Raw genomic sequence first — 23,065 nt, 5'->3', positions numbered from 1 at the left:
CTATTTACTAGTACAATCCTAGAAGGTGCCTTGTCTCACAGAATGACCATTTCTTAGGGAAGCTATCCCTCCCAGGCCAAGCAGCTTTAGTTTACAAAACAGAAGGGTACCTTGTGCTGCCGAGGCATAAGCTAGGCTTTTCTTAATTACCAGTCATCAGAACAATCAGCTTTGGAAACCAAAAGTTTAAAAGCATTTGAAGCAATAATAAAACTGATAAAAGGTCCCTGACATAGAACACCTGCATTAGTGGTGTCCCAGGGAATTGTTAAGGTTCAAAAACATCTTTACAGACACAGAGTCCAACCCTAATCCAGCACTACCACAGCCACCACTAAATCACGTCCCCTGGCCCCACAGATATATGGAATTTCTCTGGAAATGGGGACCATCTCATCCCATTCCATTCAAATTTGCTATGGAAAGAAGCTATATTGTGATTCCTAAGTTTGAGCTTTCATTACTTGGCTGCACTAGCACAGCTGGAAAAATGCCAAATTTATTCTGCAGTTTATTAAGACATTTTCTTCAACAAATAGATACAGGAATCAGAAACATTAAGATGTCTATATACACCTTAGCAGACTCATAATAAAAAATGGAAACAGAGTGAATCTGAAATGCACCAACTTCCATATCTCACCTATAATTTTTCTGCTTAAAAGAGTAACACTATTTAAGAAATTTCTTCTCAAATATACTGCAATTTCAGTTCATTCTGCTATTTCAGCTAAGCTCTTTGTAAATAGCTCTTTTTAAGTCACAAAATATTAAAACCAAACCCCTTTACACTACATTTGTTGCCTCTCTTTTGGGTCACATATTAAAAAATAATAAATATTTCAATCTTCAGAACCAGACTAGTGCAGTGGCTAATCAAAAATACTATAAAATAGACTCAGCTTCCCTGCATGCAGTAATCTCCATGAATGGCAGTACTTCATGAAGCTTGTGCAATGGACTCTGTAGTCACTTGCAATCTCCACCAAAACCAGTAAGTGAGGTAGTATGGCAACAGTTATTGGCATCTACTTTAAAAGCCACAGAAAATCTTGTTGTAAACTAGCAGCTTTCAAGCGGACTTGTTCAGAAAATACAAAAAGATATTTACGTAAAATTTCAAAATTATTTTCTCTCAATATGTTATAACATAGGCAGAGACATTGTTTAGCAGTGTAAGCATACAATTTCTTCCCGAATGCAGTTTTAATAACAAACTGGCCTGTGGCTCATGTTTTTTCATGTAAATGAATGATGGCATAACCATGATTTAGTGAGAATAGATTGTATAAAAAACGGCTCATATATATGAAGAAGCAGCTTCATTAGTTACATCCCACCTCCAATAGCCTTCTTATCATCCTGAATGGATGATATCAATTAATTTATCTTCCCCTGGCATATTGATCATAACTTTCATCAGCTAATCATATTTAAATTACAGAGGAATATCGTAGCACTCTGTCATTTCAGACTCATTGGTTTATTGATCTGAAGCCTGGAAAGTCATATATTAAAATAGTTTTGAAACACATTAGTGAACAAGGAGAGCCAACTGAAGGTTAGATTTTAACGTATGCACATGGATTTGTCTTCATCATACATTGTAAAGACATAATTTAAGACCAAAACTGAATTAAAACCACACATCAATGAAAACTACCTGTTCACCACAAGCTTCAACTCTCACAAGGGAGAGGTATAATTAGTCCAGGAAAATATTTATGTCTTTCCTTAAATCTGAATATAGGTGTGTCTGCTGCACCACATTAACATACATAACAGCCTTACCAAATTATTACTCTTGGAAGGCACAAAGAAAAAACCCAAGACAGTCTAAGCTTGCATACTCAAATGTATAACCCAAACTAGCTAAATACTACAAAAGCAGACAGGAAAAAAAAACACCTAAACATTTTTTAAAAGCAAAAAAAAAGCACAAATTGTTACTCTAGAAATGTGAAGAGTAATTCCCAAAGCAGCTGGAAACCAAATCTTACACGAGTAGCACAAAGGGTAGTTCATTCTGTCCACTATAAAAACGGTAAAATTGAAGGTACAAATTCTGGAACAGACCACTCTTAGCCTCAAATTTCTCAGCTCTTCCCTCTGTTAGAAAAACGACGTGCCCCCTAGTGGAAGTCCCCATCTGAGCTGCCAAACCTTCCCAATTCTCCCTCCATTTTGGCAACAAGTCTAATATCCCCCACCAGAGCATGATTCTTCGTGCCTCTCCTCTCTCTTCATTAGGCAACCTGCTCTCCTTTGAGACACCAGTTTTTGCTTCTTTCATTGCAGTCATGTAGCCATCACTCCATAATTAGGTTGCATTCAACATTCAAGTGCTCACGGCTACTTGCCCTTGGATATGATGGTGATACAAGCTTTAGAAGTACCTAAGGGAGTACCCTGACCCTTCAAAGTTTGCAACATATGAAAGACGTGACTGATTATCTGTGGGGCAATTGCTGGACTGTCAAAAGACCTACTGTGCTCTTTCTAAAGCTACCTTGAGAGGAGAGATGAAACCTAAATCTTGTCCATCAGAAGTCAATAAAAGGCCTTCTGCACTTATCTCCTCAGCAGTGCTGCTGCAAATTCACATTTTCTACATCTTCTGTTCCAGAGAAGAAAGCCCTGAAATACACAAAACTTAAAATAGCTGGCACTGAAAACCCCACAGATCTGCTAACTCCTGCTGCTGACATCTTCAGACACAGTAGTTAGGGAGGAAAAAAATCACAGTTAAATGGTTGTGTAGCAAGAGAGAAATACACCATAATTAGAAGAACTAACACCAGATCCAGAGAACAGCCATGGTATATTACTTGTTCAGCCCCAAACCCATTTCTGTTACTACATCTTTGTTAGGACCCAAAGTGATCACTCATTAGTTGCTTAGCAGTGGTAGGGAAAAAATCCTCAAACCAACATATTTTGTTTTCACAACTACATACAAGTTCACATTGGATTTATGAGCAACTTTGGCAGAGTTTATCAAAATATACACAAAAGTATGATTTTTTTTTTCTTTTCCCAAAAGGCAGTACCACCACTGCCACCACAACAGTTTAGGCAGCTGAGTGGCTAAGTGAACTCTTCTGAAAGACATACAGCAGTAAATATCGCTCTTCCGGAATGTCTGATGCTGTGGCTTTTTGTTGTTAATGAAAGCAAACCGGTCTACTTCATTAACCAATTTAAGACTACTCAAGTGTCAAAATCTTCAGATAAATATTGAAGTGCCTGTAAGTAAAACGTCAGTCCAGAGGAAGCTGTACAATTAAAAAAAAAAATCTTATTCTATAAAGTGAATAGAGAATGAAAGCAAGCAGAAATATTTTTGCCCCAGAGCTTTCAGGTTCCATCTCATCCCAATGATGACTCAGTGCTTTGGAACTTAATGTAAATATACTTGCTAAGCTGCATTGTTAACCCACATGCATTCTGACTTAATCTATGTGGCAGACATAAAAAATATTCCAGACAGTGACAAGCACTTCAACTATTCTAAAAAATCAATTGTATTCTCTCTACTCTTACATACTCAAATAAGCTATGAATTTGACAGTGACTTTTTTGTAAGCCATCTATCCATGGTATGAAAAGCTAAACAAAAGTTAATTGCTAAGTCAAGAACTCTTCTTCAAATAAACAGGGATATGCCAAGGATATTTATAGTTATAAACCACAAGAATTGACACTCAGAAAGTATTTTGTCTTTGGAGAAGACCGATTCTTATTTCTTATACATTTAAACTTAATTTCAGAAGTCAGAATCACTAGAAGCCGTATTTTGCTTTTAGGCCTTGTTAATCAAAAGCATGTGAAATTCCTGGTCTGCAAGATGAATAAAATTCCCAAGTTTGGAGAGAAAGCCCTTGACTTGAATGCCTCTTCTTCCATGCTCATCAAAACAAAATTAACCTTCCCACCCCCTGCCACTTTCATCTCAAACACCACTTTTTGTTTGCCAAACCACTCATTTGTAAGCAGCTCCTGCTAACTCCTTGCCAGATCATTTCTTGGAAGCCTCGTACCACTCGGTAGGAAAGCTCAGTGGTCCAGCAGTCTCCAAGCTGTCAAACAAGGTTTCAGCACTCCCCTTAGTAGATCTGCATTGCAAACCACCACTGTTTCCAGTTGCACATTGAAAGAATGCACCTGTACTCTAATTTTTACAAAACAAAGCTGTCCTGTTCCATTCTTGGTGGCATGGAGCTTACTATCAGAGGACTAAATTAACTTGCAGAAGGAATAGCAGCTCACCTGCTTTCCCTGAAAACCAGAGCTGTGCCTCCATAATGAACCCACTACTCTTTGTGCTCTGTTTCTGAGCTAATCACCATTAGAAATACTGTTGCCAGAGTAACTGCTCTGACAGAGTTGTCTTTTTGTGGTTCAAAGGGCTGTTCACAAGTCAACTTCTTATGCAGTGTGAGGCCACTTCAGTGGGGGCAGTCGGGTCTCTAAAATCTCATTAGTACAGCTTCATTCAAGTATAAAGACAAGAAAGGCAGATACCTGGAGGGAAAGTGCTCCTTACAAGAAGTTCAAGACACAAGGTAAGATGTCTCATCTAGCTTCACACCTCTTAAAACTGAAAACACAAAGGTACCTCTACACTGCACAGTGGACACGTTCAGGGAAATCTTGTCTAGCCCAAGACCTGATCTCTCCCTGGTTTTAAGATAGGTCCTGGGAAATGTCTAGAGCTATCAACAATTTGATTGCTGCTCTCTGTCCCAAAATGTAGTGAATAGAGTTGCTGCTGCACATTTTATCTTGTTTTTACTAAGGTACACTTAAAATAAAAAGGAAGACTCTAGGCATACAACACCTGTAATATCTGGTGATCTGTCTCTTCTCAGTTATCATCAGCAAAAGAGCGTTGCATATTGAGGAGATGGAAACAGTCTTTTCAAATTCCCATCAATTTAAATCAAAACTGGTTTCTCATAAAAACATGTGTAAGACCATGTATCTCCACTGCATGTCTGAGCATGAGTAAACACCAGGTTCAGTTAAAACCTGCCACTTTGTGCAAAAGACAGGAAGGTAAGAATTATGCAGTAATTTTTTCTTCCAGTTATTGACAAGCAGAAAATAGCTTTCAACTGAAGTCAAATGCTTACAGCTGACTGAAAAGCGACAGAAGGGACAAACACTCATGAATATCTATTTTAACTGCTGGGGTAGAAAAACAAAAAAAAGTGAAAGTTTACACAAAGATTAACTTTCATCTTAAAGCAACACTCCCCCTATATTCACAGATCACTTCCAATGACAAACAATAAGGTATCTTTGTGGAAAATCTCCCTGATTCATATCACCCATTAGCCATCTGTAAAAGGGGAAGAGATAAGTTTTACTTAAAACTCAAATGCTGTTGCTAACAGGAAGAGACAGATCTCTGAAAAGCTAGGTTGGATTTCTTAAATTCTATGGCAAATTTTAATTCTTTTTGCACACTTATGGGTTAGGATAACATCCACAACAGTTACTGATTTGATGCTTTAATCGACCATCAAGAAACCTCTGCCTACAAAAAGCACGGAATATTAACCTTACTGCAACTGGTGCTAAACAAGAGGCTTGATAACACAATGATTTATAAGGAAGGCTGAGCATACACTGTACTGAATCTTTGCAAAGGGCATGCTCTCATTGTAAAGTCAAAGGCCACAGTGATATTTTTAAGCATGAGGAAAAAATAATATTCTGTCATGAGGCTAACTTAAACGCTCAGAACTCTCAAATTATAATAAATGTGAAAAGTTTTACACATGTACTAGGTGAAAATATTTGCTGAGTGCTTAGAATTGCAATGAAGGGGAACAGCTTTAGAAACACTGCAAAATTTGTCACCCTCCATTTTCAGACACCAAATGTGAGGACAACTGGGAACTCCACCAGCTTGACCATACACTGCCAGCGTCCTTCCTGGAGCAAGGGGCTCATCACTCACTCCCTCCTTGACTGGGTGCCTGCTTTAATCCAAAGATGCATCACACCAAGGCTGCAGTTATTGGGGTCCACCCCAGAGCTATGTGTCTGAACATATGGCAGCTAAAGAGACCCTTGAAACTAGCCTGAACAACATGCAGGACAGAATATGCTCTTTCCTACTCACAAAATTTGATGCTTCAAACTTTTCTTGTCGCTGTCTTATTCTTGGTGATAACCTAACACTTCTGTGGTGTAATCCTTGCTTTGAAAAACTATTTTAGAGTATCAGTAGTGGCCACCATACTTTATTGCTGTAATTCACACAGAACAGAGAAATTGATACAGCAGTAAGTATCCCAGCTAGCATCTTCAGCCAACAACACGAACATCGCTGCACTAATACCACTAGTTACACCTTAACTAATTCCTGTGTAAGTCCTGGTTCCTAAAAAAAACACAGTCATCTCAGCAGAACTCAGCAGGAAGAACAAAAGGGAAAGAGGAAGAAGCATAGTATAAGTGATACATCAACAAAATCATGGTTCATTAGATGAACAAAAATAATTTCCTTCCATAAGCCCTGCTGATGATCACTTATTTGTTTCATGTGAAAGGCCCTGCCTAGGGAAAACACTGTGGGAAGTTAAGATCCACAGCAGCTTACATTTTTATGGCACCTGCATTTTAGCTTAATAGTCCACACTTATGATAAGTAAGTGTTTAATAAAAATAAATTTATTCCACAACTACACGTTAAACACAAAGCAGTAAAAACTACAAGAGCAAGCACTAACCACAAATGCTTTTGAATGGGCAACATTAATGTAAGTATCCACCATTAAGGCCATTGTGTCTGTTATTTTAAATTCAATACATTTTGTAGGCTAAGCAACTTTTATACTTCTCTCTTTGAAAATGAGAGGTAGCATACCATGTGTCAGCTCTAATACAGAAACAAGTACTGGACTCCTATAGCATTTGGGCTTGAAGGCAGCCATGTCTTGAGCTGCTTTGGGAGGGGCATGGGGGTGTGTTGCAGAGGTGAAGTCAGTATGTTTTTGCATGTGGCCTAAATATGTTGCCAATACAAATTCAGCATTTTCAACAACTACATACTTTAAAGAAGGAGAAAAAAAATCACAAATGTGTTAAGGGCATTTTTTGCTGGATTTGTAGGCTTGCTCACTCACTGTTCCAGGGCATGGGAGGGTGTCTGCATGCAGTGCAGTGGTGTAATGACAGTACTCTGTGATGCCACAAACACACACCTCCCTGTCCTGCTCAGGAGACATCTCTGCCACGGGACAACTCCTTTAATGTCAATATATAAAAATACAAGTCTCATCCTCAGAATTCTTACCTCTTTTGGTTCTTTCCAAGAATCTGCACTAATCTGTTCACGGAACATTATTAACAGTCAATTTAACATGGTATTCTTGCGTGAAAGCATGTCATCTATAACGCAGAGGCAAGCAAACACACAAAACCTGTACACAACTTAGTTTGCAGTTGTACAAGATGCCACTTCTAGTTGGAAAATCAGCTTAACAGCTTTTTGACACAGGTCTTTGCAGTGATCCAGTTTAAGCTGTGGTCCGACAACAAGCCAGTATGAGCTAAAGCACAACATACGACCAGAAATTTCTCAAGCTGGTTTTCCCTGTCAAAACAAGTATTCTGGAAAGTCATACCCATGGTGATGGGTTATTATTGTGCACTGAGCAAAAAAACACTTCATGCTCTTAACAGACTATAGCAGTACTTGCCAGGATAACCTCGATTTCACTTTATAGCATGAACAAGGGTAGTAAAATGAAGTGTGCAGCTATTTACCCCTGACCTTGCATGGCAAGAATCATAGAATCACAGAATCATTACAGTTGGAAAACACCTTTAAGATCATAGTGTTCATGAGAAGAGAGACGCTATCAAAGGAGTCAAGTTATCTGACAAAAATAAAATGAAAATCCATAGTGCAAGGAACCGAACCCATTGCGAAGTTTCACAGGACAAAGTGCTTGGTTAACAAATCTGTATTTCTTAAAACAATTTGACTACACATGTACCTACATTTTTACTACTTGACTAAAACATACTTTACTTTGAAGGACTGGGTAGTCATGTAAACCAGAGAGCTTTCACTCTTGTATTGTTTCCCTGTACTTCTCAAGTACTTATGCACAATCTGGAACGAAAGTGTCTCAATATAGCTTCCTAGTTACTAAGGAGGCCAGGTATTTCACGAGCAATGCTTCTTCTCCAGTGAGAATAAGGTAAGCAAGCAGATGTATAAACCACTGTATAAATTTTAAATTATGTTATTCTGTTTCTGCTATGTAAAACTACCTGTCTTTGCAGGTTCAAAGGAGTAAAAAAAATTAAAATGGGGATTTCACTCAAGTCAAACTACAGCAGACGCAGTACTAAATAATGCCAATGACAAAGCAAATGCAAGAATTTCATCTGGCAAATCAAAAGGTGTTGTTCTATTCCAACAGTTGACTAGGAACAAAGGCTTCTCCACTGCAATTTAATAGCATGGAAGGACAAGCAGCAAAGATTCCTGCCTTCCCTCCCAAACACGTACTGCTGCCAATAACAGCATCATTTCTCCTTGCAGTCTCTATATTCAGGATATGGAAGAAATGTTGAAGGCTCTGACTCTCATTTCTGGAGACTCAGTAATTCTCATTTTCCCTCACTTCTCTCACTGTTAAATGCCGAATTATTGCATCACTTTTGAAATTACAGTTACACTGGATACTGCTTCCCAAACCTTTAAAATGATGCTAAATACACCCGTTTCGTTTACCAATTTGGAGAACCTATTACTCTTACACTAGGCAGGTAAAATTCTGCAAAGAAATCTTTTGCAGAAATCTTTCGTAAGTGTTGATATATATCTGTTGTCACAGGTAAGTTTCCAGTAAGAAACAAAATCTTTCATTATCTGTGAATGAATACTATACACTGATAAAGAAGACTGCCTTCTCCAGTTAACACGTCATCTTCCTTGTGGCATCTATTTTAACATAAAGCTGTAATGTAGAAAAAAGCTTAAGACTAATCTGGCAAGAGCTTCACAGTTACTCTCAAAAGAGGAAGACAAATTTTGATACAGCATGCAATTCTTACCTGAATTCCCTTTATTGCATTACATTAAAAGAATTTATCCTCATTTATGTCTCCATTAACTTGTAGGGATGTTAATTTGCTGGAAATTAAGTGATTTCTCCTATTACTGGAGGGATTTAAATATCAACAGTTACCTTCAGTATGAAACAAAGTCAAGCCTACTCATGTGAATTTTGGAATGAAAAAAATTGCCAGGATAGCCAAGTATACAGCTATGAAGATAGAAATACAGCTTCTGTGAAACACAAACAAAGGAAAGTAAATGATACTATATACTTGGCTTTTCTGTATTAGTCTTCACCTTCTCCTCAAAAGAGTTTACAGTTGCATCTTACTACTAAAATGCACAGTTCTCTCACCCTACTAAAACAATTTTATAACTCTTCAGATAATAGATAGTTTCCAAAAACTATCAGGCTATTTCATAATAGAAGTAAACATAAATGTATGTATGAACACACAAATTTTATACTGAAAAATACTGTTTCACCATCACCACAGTTAATAATCAAGTTCAGCTACAATTGACTACTTCAGTGTTAATGTTTCTAAAAGATTTTAATACAGCTCTTTGAAAAATAAATTTTAATTAATACCTTATTGGTACCTTTGGGAGTTTTTGTGATGTTTTCACTGAAATACACATTTCAGATCCGGGTCTGAGCAACAGAAACCATTCTTGTTTTAACATATAGGAAAATACAGTTATAAATAAGACTCAGTATTAAGTATCTCTAAACAATAGAAATATATATTTATTCCTCCACAGGTAACTATGATTAACACTGCATATCATTTATTCCCAATTTTGATGCAAATCACTGCCTCTCAAGATCAATTAAGCAAATATATCAATAAATCCACTAGACAATCTGGAAATCAACTCTCATCTAAAGAAATTTAAAAAATAAACCTATCATTTCTTCACTACTCAAACTGTGCTCAAAGTAGAAGCATATGGCTTGAGGATTTGTAAGGCAAACACTGTGTCAGACACATAGGTAAAGGCCTTTGCACATGGATGTACCTATCCAGTAAATCATGAAGCTCTGCTGATCTTTCCATTACAATAGAAAAGTCATAAATCCTGTTATTTCCCACACAAAGACACAATTTTAAATATAAAGGTTGAAAAATATTGTAAAAAAAACCCCAAACAGAAAACAGCACATTCAAATGCAATGATGTAAAACTGATGTGTTCCATAAAATGCCCATAAATAAAATAACTGGGCTTTTAACGATGCTTTAAGAATAACATTCTTAAGCATAGTATTGTTGTATGTTATTTAATTCTATCTCAAAACAGAGAATTATTTATTAACAATATTAATCATGTCAAAACATAGACATGAATAACATACACTAAATTATGCTGAAGAATTTTACTGCCTGGCAAGCATTTTCATATTTATTTTTTTACATGATACAAATGTACCATTTTCATAGACATTTCTCTAAAGAGTTAGGTACATCCAGTAAGTTCACAAATAGCACACAGACAACGACATAGAATGATAGAAAGCTTCTAGTTACATTAATGCAATTCAGATGTATCCATCCTTACAGAAATAAATAAATTTGATTCACATTTACTAAATCAAATTAATTTGTGCCTCATTTAGGCAGCTCCATTAATTCACCTGTGAATAAAAGTGCACAATGTTACAAAAAAACCCCAGGCCTTGCATTAACATCATCAATGATTTTTTTTTTTTTAAACCTGCCAAAACACCTTGAAATTGTTTCCTAACAACTCAAAAATCTCTGACCCCAGAGGTGCAGCTGCACCTTAAGATGACAGAACTACATGCCCACAGAGCACACCTTGTCCCATAGCAAGGGCCATACGCTCAGCGTGACAGAATAAAAATGTTACTTCTGACCAGAATAATCTGTCTTAAATTTTGAAGGATTGCAACAGTCCTAAAATGAGCTTGTTTGTAAATTTGGAGGCCATAACAGCTGGATTTAGTACTGCCTTCACTGAGCAGTGTCAATGATCACTGCAAGCATGGTTGACCCATTCAACTGTCTCAGGATGGTCCACGAAATTTCAACAAACTCTCTTTTCCTCAATTGGCAGAAAGCAGAGACATGCTAATCTCTGAAGTTGCAAGACAGATAAAATGTGGCTTGAAGACAAGATAAAAAAAAAATATGGTCTGAGGGCCATCCAAGCTACACCATCCCCCTTCTGATGCTTTGCTAATTGTTCTTGTGAAAAAGACCTAATTTTATTTAGCATCTAAGTATCTCACTTATACCATTTGATACCATTTATTACTATATTTTTAATGTATCGGAGTTTGTTTTTGTGTTTTTAATACCAAATTTCACATAGGTAGAGAATCTGTAAAGCATATGTTCAACCAACCCCAGGATTTTGGCTCCTAAACTGCTACTCTTATCCTATTTCCAATCACACTGTATTTCCCCTATCACTGTGTGATGCAAGTATGATGATACTGCTCCAAACTGGATGTTGATTATTGAAACCATATAATTAAAGGCACACTTTAGATCTATAGTGGTGGATTAAAATTAATAGCAATCTATTTCTGACTTCCCCTGTCCTCCTGGAACATCTGGTAGACGCAGTCATATGGCAGGTCAAAAACTATAAAGCAGACAATTTACATGTAGAGGACTCATCCATGCTTTGATTAGATCTGGGCTTGTAAGAGGTCTAGAGGAACAGCAAAACCTCTGATAGCTCTGTCCATTTTAACCTGACTCCTGCCACACTTAAAAAATGTCATATTTACTATAGTAATTTGAACAAATATTACTTCTCTCATTTTAAATATGGATGTTACTCCTCAAGATGTGAATACTCTCCTCAGAAAAAATGAAATCAGATACTATGTCTTATGGAGAATATGTCCAGTCTTCTGATTGTCTGCCTCAAACATCAGCATCTCTGTCTTCAAGGTGTTGCTACATTTGTGAACAAAATCAGCTTGATGGCAACATAGCTGTTACTCCTCCCTAGTAGCATTTTTCAAGGTAAAAGAAATTGAGGTACTTTCCAGAGGTTCAGACTTCACTATTACAATACTGATGCAGTTGCACATACAGGTGACAATCTCCAGAATAAAACTGAGTTACTATGTAAGAACATATATGTTACGCAAAGTAGAAACAATAACATTACAGCATCATCTAAGAGATGTATAAAACACATTATTGCTTCTGAAGCCTAAGTTATGTATGTAGTTCACCATCAAAATCCAGCAAAACAACAATGTTCTTGTACTTGAAAGAAAATCCATCCCCAAATCAAACCACCAAGGACCTCAAGGTTAAACAAAACACCCTGGCTGATGAGCTCATTGTCCATAGAGCTTAAAAATCCACTTCTCAGACACATTAACTTCCACCAGAAAGAAAGTTAAGCTTATTTTTACCAAGATTGCTGCTTCACCCTCTCTAAAAATGATCTCCACAATCCAACAGCAGGTAGCAAGTCATCTACTTATTACTAAAGGCTAAATTCTTTGGTTTTGTTGGTTTTAAGCATGTTCGGCTGTCACGAAAGCAGTTACTCACCAGAGAAGCATCACATAGTATTTAACATAAATCTCACAAAACATATAAGACCCACCTTTGCACTTTAATCACTTGCTAAGCTACTATGAGATTGTATTAAAAATTTAAACTGTCCTACTTAACGCAATTTACCTTCAAAGGTCCATTTCCAGAGAATGAATTTGAATTATATAAATGTCGAACACTTGATCAGATTTATGGCACTGAAAAATATTTCTCATGATACAGATCTGATAAGTGAAGGCTAATGGCTTTAGTTTTATTACTTTTTAAGCACTTAATAGGAAAATATAGACATTTTCACAAGACTAAGCTTCAGCAAGAATGGTACATTTACAGAACGAAAGCACAGAAGCAAGCTGTTTGATCTCTTCAGTTCAATGGCATTATTAATGGAGATAAACGTATTTGTTCAGATAATTTGTCACACAACAGTTAGGTTTGAGTGCCTCACTAAAGAGGAACTGGGGAGATAAGGAGAAAGTGTGGACTACAGCCAAGTTTCTGTACTGAGTTGGGGCCAATATGTACAATCCTAGATGAAGACAACTAATGTCATACTGAGATAGTAAAATAGGGAGGTAAGTGATATCAATTTAAGTACAAATTATCAGTTCCTGCAGGTGATTAGGAGATACACAGCAATTACTCGAGCACTGGGAAATTAGAAAAAAAAACCCCTACCAGCTTCCTACTTTTCCATTCCAAACATGTTTTCCATAAACATGAAAAGTACTTCAAAAATACTATGAAGCAATAGTTCTGCTTGTCCAACCAAAAGGCAGCTGTGAGTCCTCAGATTTCAATTAATGTCTAGGTACTTATCCAATCAATCATCAAGTGCTATAAATTTCCTATACTTCTCATTAGTTACACTATTGCACAGCTTAAATCTAACATACTTTTCCATGAGACACTAAATTACGATGCCGAGGACAAGCAACTCTATCAGCCATCAGAAAAGACATAAATGATGAGAGCAAATCAATTGTATATATGCTCAACTGATGCTGATTTACTCTTCATACTTTTTTATATATAAAAGTATCGCCAACAAAAGCACCACTAGCACACTACATCTCTTGGAGTATGCATGTATGACTCGAAACCAGTAATGATCTGTCTTTATTAACAAGTTTTATGCACAAAATCCAATTTTCTATGAAAAAAAAATTCGTCCACATCTGCAATAATGTTCCTTCATTAAATCCAGCTAGGCAAAGGTTTGTTTTTCTTCAAGCTCTAAATGTAAAACTGGTTTGACTCTGAAAACCATTTTCAGCCTTTACAAAGGACATGTATGTGGTGAGGCACTCCAGAAGGCACCTAACACTGCAGTATCTTGTGTGCTTAGAAATCTTGCAGTTTATTATACCAAACCACAAAAGAATATACATTTGTACATTTATTCACAATACTATTTGATTTTTAGTCTTATGCCAGCTTTCAATTTTTCTGAACTGAAGCTTCCCCAGATGGATAACCAGCACTCATGCTCTCAGTGAGGCACTGCTTTCTCTACAGTTGATGCCAATCTTGCACAGCCTGGCTGACAGCGTGCACTGCTTCACTTTTCTTCCAAGTAGAGGATCCCTTAACTGAGAACAACTCCTAGACATTACTCTAAAAATCCAAGATAAACATTTTTTCACAAACAAATTTGCAAGCATGTCACCATCACATGAAAAAAAATTTCCATTTTCTTACGGCAGCTATTTTGTGCTAGTGACAATCACTGGTTTTAGCTTCACTGCAAAGGGACCACCTCGGCTTCTCCATAAGGTAGGACAACTCCTGCCCAGAGGTCGGCTATGGCAGCAGGTGCTATATCCTGGTTTCAGCCAAGGTTACACCACAACATGCTCCCAGTTCTGTTTAGTGCTCGATATAAGTGACCAACATTGATTTACAAAATATATATTAAAGGTTGCACTACTGCAAGAATCTAGGCATCATTAAAGTAACCACACGGATAGGTCAACAAACTCATGTGTGTTCAAGGGATATTTTTATCCTTAGCAAAGGATCTGGGATGCCTAGATGCCAAAGAAGATCCTATCCCAATAGTACATCCAACTAAGGTTTATATCCCTTAACAAGCATCTCAAAACACTCCAAAGTGGTTGGCCTGACCATTCACTGGCAGCCTTAATGACTGACAGTGAATAAAGCTGCCTGTTAAGCAACTTGGTGTTTAAAACTGGTAAATGCATGGGCCAACTCTATCTTCTCTAAAAACAGAAATAAAATCACAGATAAAATTTACTTACTGTTGATAAACATTACACTACCAGAGTGGTGTGAATGCCTTCTTTCTAAGTAGGAAGAGGCAAAAGTTCCACCTTTAATGGGCACAATTTTCCTCCAGCACCACCACTGCAAAACAAACTCATAGAATCACAGAATGGTAGATGTTGGAAGGGACCTTTAGATATCTAGTCCAACAGCCCTGCTAAAGCAGGTTCACCTAGATCAGGTCACACATGAATGTGTTCAAGTGGGTTCTGAAGACCTCCAAGGAAGGAGACTCCACACCCTCCCCAGGCAGCCTGTGCCAGGGCTCCCTCACCTGAACAGTGAAATAGTTTTTCCTTAGGTTTAAATGGAACCTTTTGTGTTCCAACTTCTTTCCATTTCCCCTTGTCCTATCACTAGATGCAAGAGCAAAAGTGATGCCTCAACCTCCTGACATCCACAATTTAGATATTTGTAAATACTGAGATTCCCCCTCTGTCTCCTCTTATTTAGACTAAACAGCCCCAGTTCCAGCAGCCTTTGCTCATAAGGAAGATGCTCCAGTCCCTTGATCATCTTGGTGGCCCTGTGCTGGACTCTCCCCAGAAGTTCTCTGTCCCTCTTGAGCTGGGGAGTCCAAAACTGGACATAGTACTCCAGATGAGGCCTCACCAGGGCAGAGGAGAAGGGGAAAAGAACCTCCCTCGACCTACTGGCCACACTCTTCTTGATGCATCCCAGGATAACATTGGCCTTCTTCGTCATGAAAGCACATTGCTGGCTCATAGTTAGTTTATTATCAATCAGGACTCCCAGGTCTCTCTCTGCAGAGCTGCTCTTCAGCAGTTTGACCCCCAGCCTGTACTGGTGCATGGGTTGTTCCTCCCCAGGTGCAGGACTCTGCACTTGTCCTTGTTGAACCTCATGGGGTTCCTCTCTGCCCAACTCTCAAGCCGGTCGAAATCCCACTGAATGGCAGCACAGCCTTCTGGGGAATCAGCCAGTCCTCCCAGTTTGGTGTCATCAGACAACTTGCTGAGGGTACACTCTGTCCCCTCATCCAGGTCGTTGACAAAGATGTCAAACAAGACTGGCCCCAGAACTGATCCCTGTGGAACTCCACTGGCCACAGGCCTCCAACTCAATTCTGTGATCAATGGATCACCACCCTCTGGGCTCTGTCATTCAGCCAGCTCTCGATCCACCTTATCACCCACTCATCCAATCCACACTGCCTGAGCTTTCTGATGAGGATGTTATGGGAGACAGTGTCAGAAGTGCTGAAGAAGTCAAGGTAGATGACATCCACCACTCTCCCCTCCTGCCTCCTTTTCCCACTTTTCTACATATGGGGATACATCAATCTTGGGCTTGAAGGAAGTGGTGCTTGAAGACTGACCAGTTCTCTGGGGCACTTCTACCATCTAGGATTCTATCCCATGATATTCTTCCAAGCTGGTCTTTGGAGAGGACAAAGTCAGTTCGTCTGGTGTCTAGGGTCGCAATCCTGCTTGGTGTCCTGCTTCCTCCACACAGGGCCTTGAACTCCACCATTCCATAGTCACTGCAGCCAAGGTTGCCTCCAACCTTCACGTTCCCAACCAGATCCTCTTTATTTGCTAGGACAAGGTCCAGCAATGCCCACCTCTCTTCGTAGGTCCCTTGACAACTTGTGACAGTAAGTTATCATCAATATTCTGTAGAAATCTCCTGGACTGTGTGCGCTTGGCTGAGTGGCTTTGTCAGCAAAGCCACTCAGGGAGGTTGAAGTCCCCCATGAGGACCAGGGATTTTGATTCTGAGGCAGCTCTCAGCTGTTTGCAGAAAACTTCATCCACTTCCTCCTCCAGATCAGGTGGCCTATAGTAAACTCCCACAATAGTATCACCCACACTACCCTGCCCTAAACATTCAGCCAGCTCACCATCCCTGCCCCGGCAGACCTCAATGCACACTAATCGCACTCGTACAAAGACAGCAACTCCACCTCCTCACCTCATTGGCCTTCCCTTCCTGATCAACTGAGTGTCATGTAATGCTCTAGTCATGTGAACTGTCCCACTATGTCTCAGTAATTGCAATGAGGTCATAGCCCTGCATCCACACTCACATCTCCAGCTCCTCTTGCTTATTCCCCAGGCTGTGTGCATTGCTGTAGAGGCAACGCAGGGGCTTACTCAAACACACAGGTTTCCCTGTATGGATGCAAGAGGATTCTCCCTGATTTGATACTCCCTGAGGACAGTCAGCCTTCTGCATATCATCTTCATGTGCAGCTGAGGAGCACTCATCATTGCATTTCCTACCCTGCCCCATTTCCCTGTTTAAAGCCCTCTTGATCAAGTTGGCCAGCTGATTCCCAACTATTCCACAGCCCTTTGGAGACAGATGTATTGCACCCTACAATACAATCAAATTACAGTCCCCAAAGAAGGTGCCATTGTTATAAAAGTCAAAATCTTCTTGCCGGTACTAACCTCTTAGCCAGGAGTAAACTCCAATTTTAAACTTAAATTAGATTCAATTACTTTAAGGATTCTCTACTTTGTAAAGAATGAGGAAAGCCACATATTTTAAGCTCTGTGGCAGTGCTGGATATTTTCTGGTGTAGGAATTCAGAAGACTAATGCCAACACATACCATCCCCCCCCAGACTCATGTCAGCTTTGAAACTCTGAATCCACACGTGCTAATCCCAGAAGGGAGGTTTCCGGTAGGATTTGAATATGCACATAGCTTAGTTTAAAGGGAATGATTTGCAATGCATTTCAGAAATGTCTTTTGAAGAACAATCCATGCTAATAATAAACCTTGATATTTAAAATGTGTTTGTAACAAAACAGAGAACATTGCAAAAGGATTATGTTTATTATACTAGTTTTAAATGCTTGCTAGCTTAGACAAAAGCTAAAAGAGGAAAAAGAAAGCTATTATTTTTAAAAAATGTAACTAAATACACTCTGAACAAGAACAGACAAGAGTTACAGAAACCAGGAGATATAAATGTAATGTCAACATCTTGACAGTTTTTTGTTTGACTATTTGGATGGAAAAGCTTCATTGTGCTGTATGCCAGAAATAACAAATACATATGAGCAATAATCACTCTTTGGAACCTCATGGAGTGCCTAGAAATACCAAGGCATGATGCACCAACAGAACCCTGCATGCCAGGGGTCCTGCTCAAGTCACAAAATGCTTCAGGCTTAGTGGTGCTACCTGCCTTGCCTTTGATAGCGTCTACTTTGTACCCAAGCACAGGATTTTTGTTTCCAGGACTTGAAAACACTCTGGTGATGCTCTGAGCAGGCTTGTGGTGTTCTCAGCCAGTGTACACATAACACAAGGCAGGGAGCCTTTTCCTCTGTGCCTACCTTGAGATGACACCTAGCATATTACCTCTGATTCTTTCATTCAGCAATATTAAGCTAGCAAAGTCATATTGTGATAACAAAATTTAAAGTTAAATCCACAAAGGAAAGTTAAAAACAGTGACCAAGGGACAAAATATTGAGGGTAATTAAAGGAATCAAACTTTAGACATTTCATGCTGCCCTCTGTACTTTGAGAACTTGCTGGACAAGCTGTAAAGAACACAGGCTGTAAGGCAGCAGACGAGGTGTCCACACCTTTTAAGATCTGTCAATAAAAATTAAAAAAAAAATCAGATTAAGTAATGATAATGAGTATAGTAGCAGGAAAAGCAACAAAGACCTGCTAGCAAGACAGACTATCCCCTAAAATGCAGCAAAATGAGCCACAGTTTAGACAGGCTACTTAGATATAAAACAGAAAGAAAATGGTTGTCATTGTAATAAAGAAAATGTAAACTGGCACTGGACCTTGTGCTCTAGCAAAGCCATTTTTGGCCCCTATCTAACCTTGAGGTCAGCTCCAGCACCCTCCATTACAGCATCATTAGCAACTGCAAAGGCAGGGATAAAGAATCATCTAGTCAACAGATATTACCAAGCAGTTTGGTTTTTGTTTTTCTTTTTTAATCCTCACATTTGGATACACCCCCCACAGTTGAGCCCTATGAGGAGCCACGCTGCTGCTCTGCAATCAGTTTGCCGTTCGGGTCACTTAGCTCAAAAAGAATCACAGAAATTATCACTGCTCTTTTCAGCTTTTGTCACCAACTCCACTAGGAACTGCAGCATGACAAAACTTAGCAAAGAGATATTTTCCATAATTCAGCCTCTGTCAAACTGACAGGAGATGTGATTTACTTCTATTCTGGATTTCCCGTCTTTCCTCTATTGAGAATAAGACTCTGAAAGATGCAAGACAATTTGGCAGCAATGGTATTTTCTCAAGGTACTAAGTGCAACGGCAATGCAAATGCATAATGCAAACTGTAAAATGACAAAGCAGGAATAGATTAGAAAATAAAATCTAGCACAACAAAAGAAGAAAGTATGTTTCTTCATGATGTTAAAAAATGTAATGTTTTCAGACAGGTTCATATCCACAATGCCCTGCATTTTAAAACAGATGCAGTTGATCGCTAAAGATTGGAAATGATACTCAATGCTTAACAAAAAAATTAGAGCAGAGACTGGTTTTTTTTTCAGATATGCTTACAGAACTGAACAAAACCTCCATCTCTGGGGAAAGAACAATCCCAGGTCTTCAGATTAGTGCCTATGCCCACATCAGCAGACAAAAGTTAAATTTAATCTATGGCCACAGTGCAGATGTTACTAACACAAACATACACACTCAACAGCAATTATTAACATTCAATGGAAGACAAATTAGTATGGTGGGACAATAACAAAAATCACATTTTATTCATGGCATTGAATGTGTAAGAAGATGAGGCAGAATACATTCAGAAAGAAAATTTATAATACAAGCTGTAGAAGACAGATATTTTTAAAAATAAGGAATTTTCAAACTTTCTGCTTCCCCAGAATTTGTTTTCACTTCAGTTTTTGGTGCTAATGGAAAACAATTTGCTAACTGCTGACAAGATCCTCCACAAATGTACTTAAAATGTTTTCTCTCTCATACATAACTTATACAATCCTTTCATTTATAGTACTCTTCAGAAAACATAACAGTTGTCACCTACCCCTTAATACCAGTAGATTTGCATCACCACTGCCTTCTAGGTTTGAATTAACATGCCTTACTGCCTACACTTCAAATTAAGACTTAAAAAACTAATCCTACAAAGTTTGTAAGCCACTGTCATGATTTAGCGAGGAGTCGCTTTTGCTTGGTAACAAGGGGAGGGCGTTGCAGTGAAGACCCAATAAAGAGTTTTTGGACTCTCCCTCAGCTCTTGGGTTCAGACCCACCTCCAGCCTGGCTGGGCCAACATGGCACCTCTGCCATCACTGTTTAGGAATGGGAATTTGAAGTGTTTGAGAGGAGGTGTAAGAGTGGTACAAGATGGAGGTGACCACGAGGACCCCACAGTCAGAGGAGAAAGGAAGGAGGAGAACCAGACCAGAGACTCCTCTGCAACCCGTAGCGAGAACACAGCTCTACCCCTGCAATCCATGGAGGGCTATAGCAGGACTGAGAGCCACCAGCAGCTCCGTGTGAGTGAGCCCAGACAGGCGAGAGACTGTGTGAGGAGGTGGCCATGGCGCAGGCCGTGCTGGAGCCTGCGGGCCACAGAGCAGCCCCACACAAGAGGCAGAGAGGAGCTGCAGCCTTTGGGATGAACGCATGTGGGAGCAGCCCATGCAGGGCTGCTGTGTGTGTGAGGTACCCCATGGAGGAGCAGGGAGGACTGGTGCGGAGCCCACCTGCCCTGAGGAGAGACAAATGGCAGAAGCCATCAGGAATAGACTGACTGAAACCCCCACTCCCTGCCCCTCTGGGCCGTTCAGTGAGGGAGGAGGTAAAAACATGGGGATCGGGCCTCTGAGTCTGGGAAGAGGTGGGGAGAAGGTGGTCTTAAAGGGCTAGTTGTGCTCTTCATCATTGTACCACTCTGTGTTGTTTTGTGTTGGTTATGTTTTGGGGTTTTATGGTTATGTTTTATTTGGTGTTGCATTAAATTGTTTTTTTCCCCAAACTGAGTAGCCTGGGCTGTTTTGTCCTGGACCATAAGCAGCAATTAAACTCTCTCTGCCCTTTGGCAATCCTCAGGTCTTTGGTACTTGAGTTTAATCGTGGTCTTTTACCCCGTGATGGGTCTAAACCAGGACAGTCACATAAAAAGTTCTGCAAAGACTGCTGTTTTCTATAAGTAACCTAGTGAATGACACATTTACCATATTGAAAAACTAAACTTCCCTGGAACTTTTATTATAACTTCATCACTTGATGACTGTGTACAAATGACAGCACTTTTTACCTGCCATACCCTGGACTATACCTCTTCATCCCGTCACTCCATAAATGAGAAAAATGGATGCAGCCATGTCATCAGTTTTCTTTCTCTTCTTTCCTGATGCAGTTTGTTACACTGCTTGTGCAGATAGCTGTAATTTTCCACTCTCTAACTGCTTCCCAGGATGAAGACTTTTTCATACTCTTGCTGTTTCTCCAGGCAGTACTCAATTTGTAGAGCTCATTTCAAGCCTTTCTATATGAGATTGATTTCACTGACTGATTGAAAGATTTCTGCCTACCACTTAATATACGACCCTCCCATAAAAAAATGAAGCCTGATTTAAGATGCCAAAACCAGGTAGAGAACACGTCATCTAAGTGTAGTGGTCCAGGGAGATAGTCTGTGTAAAGGAAAGCGGTTATAACAAAACCACTAATAGAGTGAAATTCTTGTTTCCAGAATGGCACAAACCAAATCTTTTCATTTATTAATGGCACAAAAGAGTTAAGGGCAGGCACATTTAGGGCAAAATTTCATACTGAAATAAACTCAAGTTTAGAATAAAAAGTATGCAGAAATAGACTTTATAAGACAACCCATATCAATTTATATATTTGTATATTTTTTTCTACAAACTTTCATTACTAAATTTTTTTAGATTTTTATTCAGGTTTACAAAGCTCTGAAGAAAATTATCTCAAGGTAGTTTTATAAGAGTTATTAACACCAATAAAAAATATGCTATATCTTCCCCAAGCAATACAAAATAGGGGATAAAAAAAGACTACCGCACAGTGGCATTTAAGTAAAGAATTGACTCAAGTCAACAATTACTGTTTCTGTGGTCAGCTATGGCACGTTCCTGAGAGGGACAGTAAACCAGAGAAGCACAGCATCCAGCAAGCAAAGGGTATGGCAAAGCGCCGTTCCACTACATGTGGACCTACAGCCCTACTATTGTGAAAGGGTTGTGGTGGTTCTGTTCATTATTTTGTTTAAACCAGGAAACTCACAAGGCAACTTAAAAAAAAAAAGAAATCTTGCACAGTGAATGAAAAAAAAAAAATGGAACTTTTGAACTTTAACAGCTTAAATGTTACTGATGTTCAAGTTTGAGAGTAATGAGCAAGTCTGGAAATACTGCCCAGAGTGTCAGGAGGGACGATGGTCAGACAGCACGGCCCCAGCTCACAAGCACTGTCCACAGAGGGAGGCAAATCCAGAGCCTTTTAACATCAGATCACCCAGTGCCCATAACATGCAGGGCACCGAGCCAGCACCCACAGACAGGCAGTGGCGAGCTCTTCTGCGGCCAGCTCACAAGACGTTACCATGGTCATTGCCTCAAACTCTCATCCTGGAGGACGCCAGCCGCCCCAGGGCCACTCGAGGGAGGAAAGGTGCCGGCGGCGAGGCGAAGCGCTGGGGAAGGCCCTGCCCAGCCGCCCAGACGCTGGCTGCGACGGCCGCGCCTGCCGGTCCCGGCCTCTCGCTCCCGCCCCGCCGCCGCGGCTCCGGCGCCCCCTGGCGGCCGCTGGGGAGGGCGGAGCGCGGGCCCGCTTCCCCCCGCGCGGCCTCGGCGCCGGAATGCACCATCAGGCGGTACCGTCACACCCCCGGACACAGCCCGCGGTGCTTGCGGGGAACGGGGGGCCGACGCCTCGGGGCTCCAGGCTGATCCCTAGCCCTACGGACAAAAGTTACATCTCGGTTATATCTTTCTGTAAAATTAAAAGCAAAATACAAATATTTGGACCTGACAACTGAAGAGATCTGTTTGCCAGTAGTGTAGAAGCACGGAGAGGCGCATCACAGTTGCACGAGGCTAATCCAGCCCATCCTTGACTGGCCAAACCACTGAGGAGTTAGGCTACTGTCTTTGGCTAGCTTAACTAAT

General features: G+C 39.8%; 1 protein-coding gene across 7 annotated transcripts in view; it reads right to left on the bottom strand.

The window, feature by feature from the left end:
* AGAP1 (ArfGAP with GTPase domain, ankyrin repeat and PH domain 1) overlaps positions 1 to 23,065 on the bottom strand; it is a 402,183-nt gene that overhangs the window by 211,823 nt on the left and 167,295 nt on the right. The window lies entirely within an intron of this gene.

The sequence above is a fragment of the Colius striatus genome, chromosome 9 (genome assembly GCF_028858725.1).
Source record: "Colius striatus isolate bColStr4 chromosome 9, bColStr4.1.hap1, whole genome shotgun sequence".
NCBI classification, from domain to species: Eukaryota; Metazoa; Chordata; class Aves; order Coliiformes; family Coliidae; genus Colius; species Colius striatus.
This window is presented reverse-complemented; position numbering and strand designations above follow the sequence as displayed.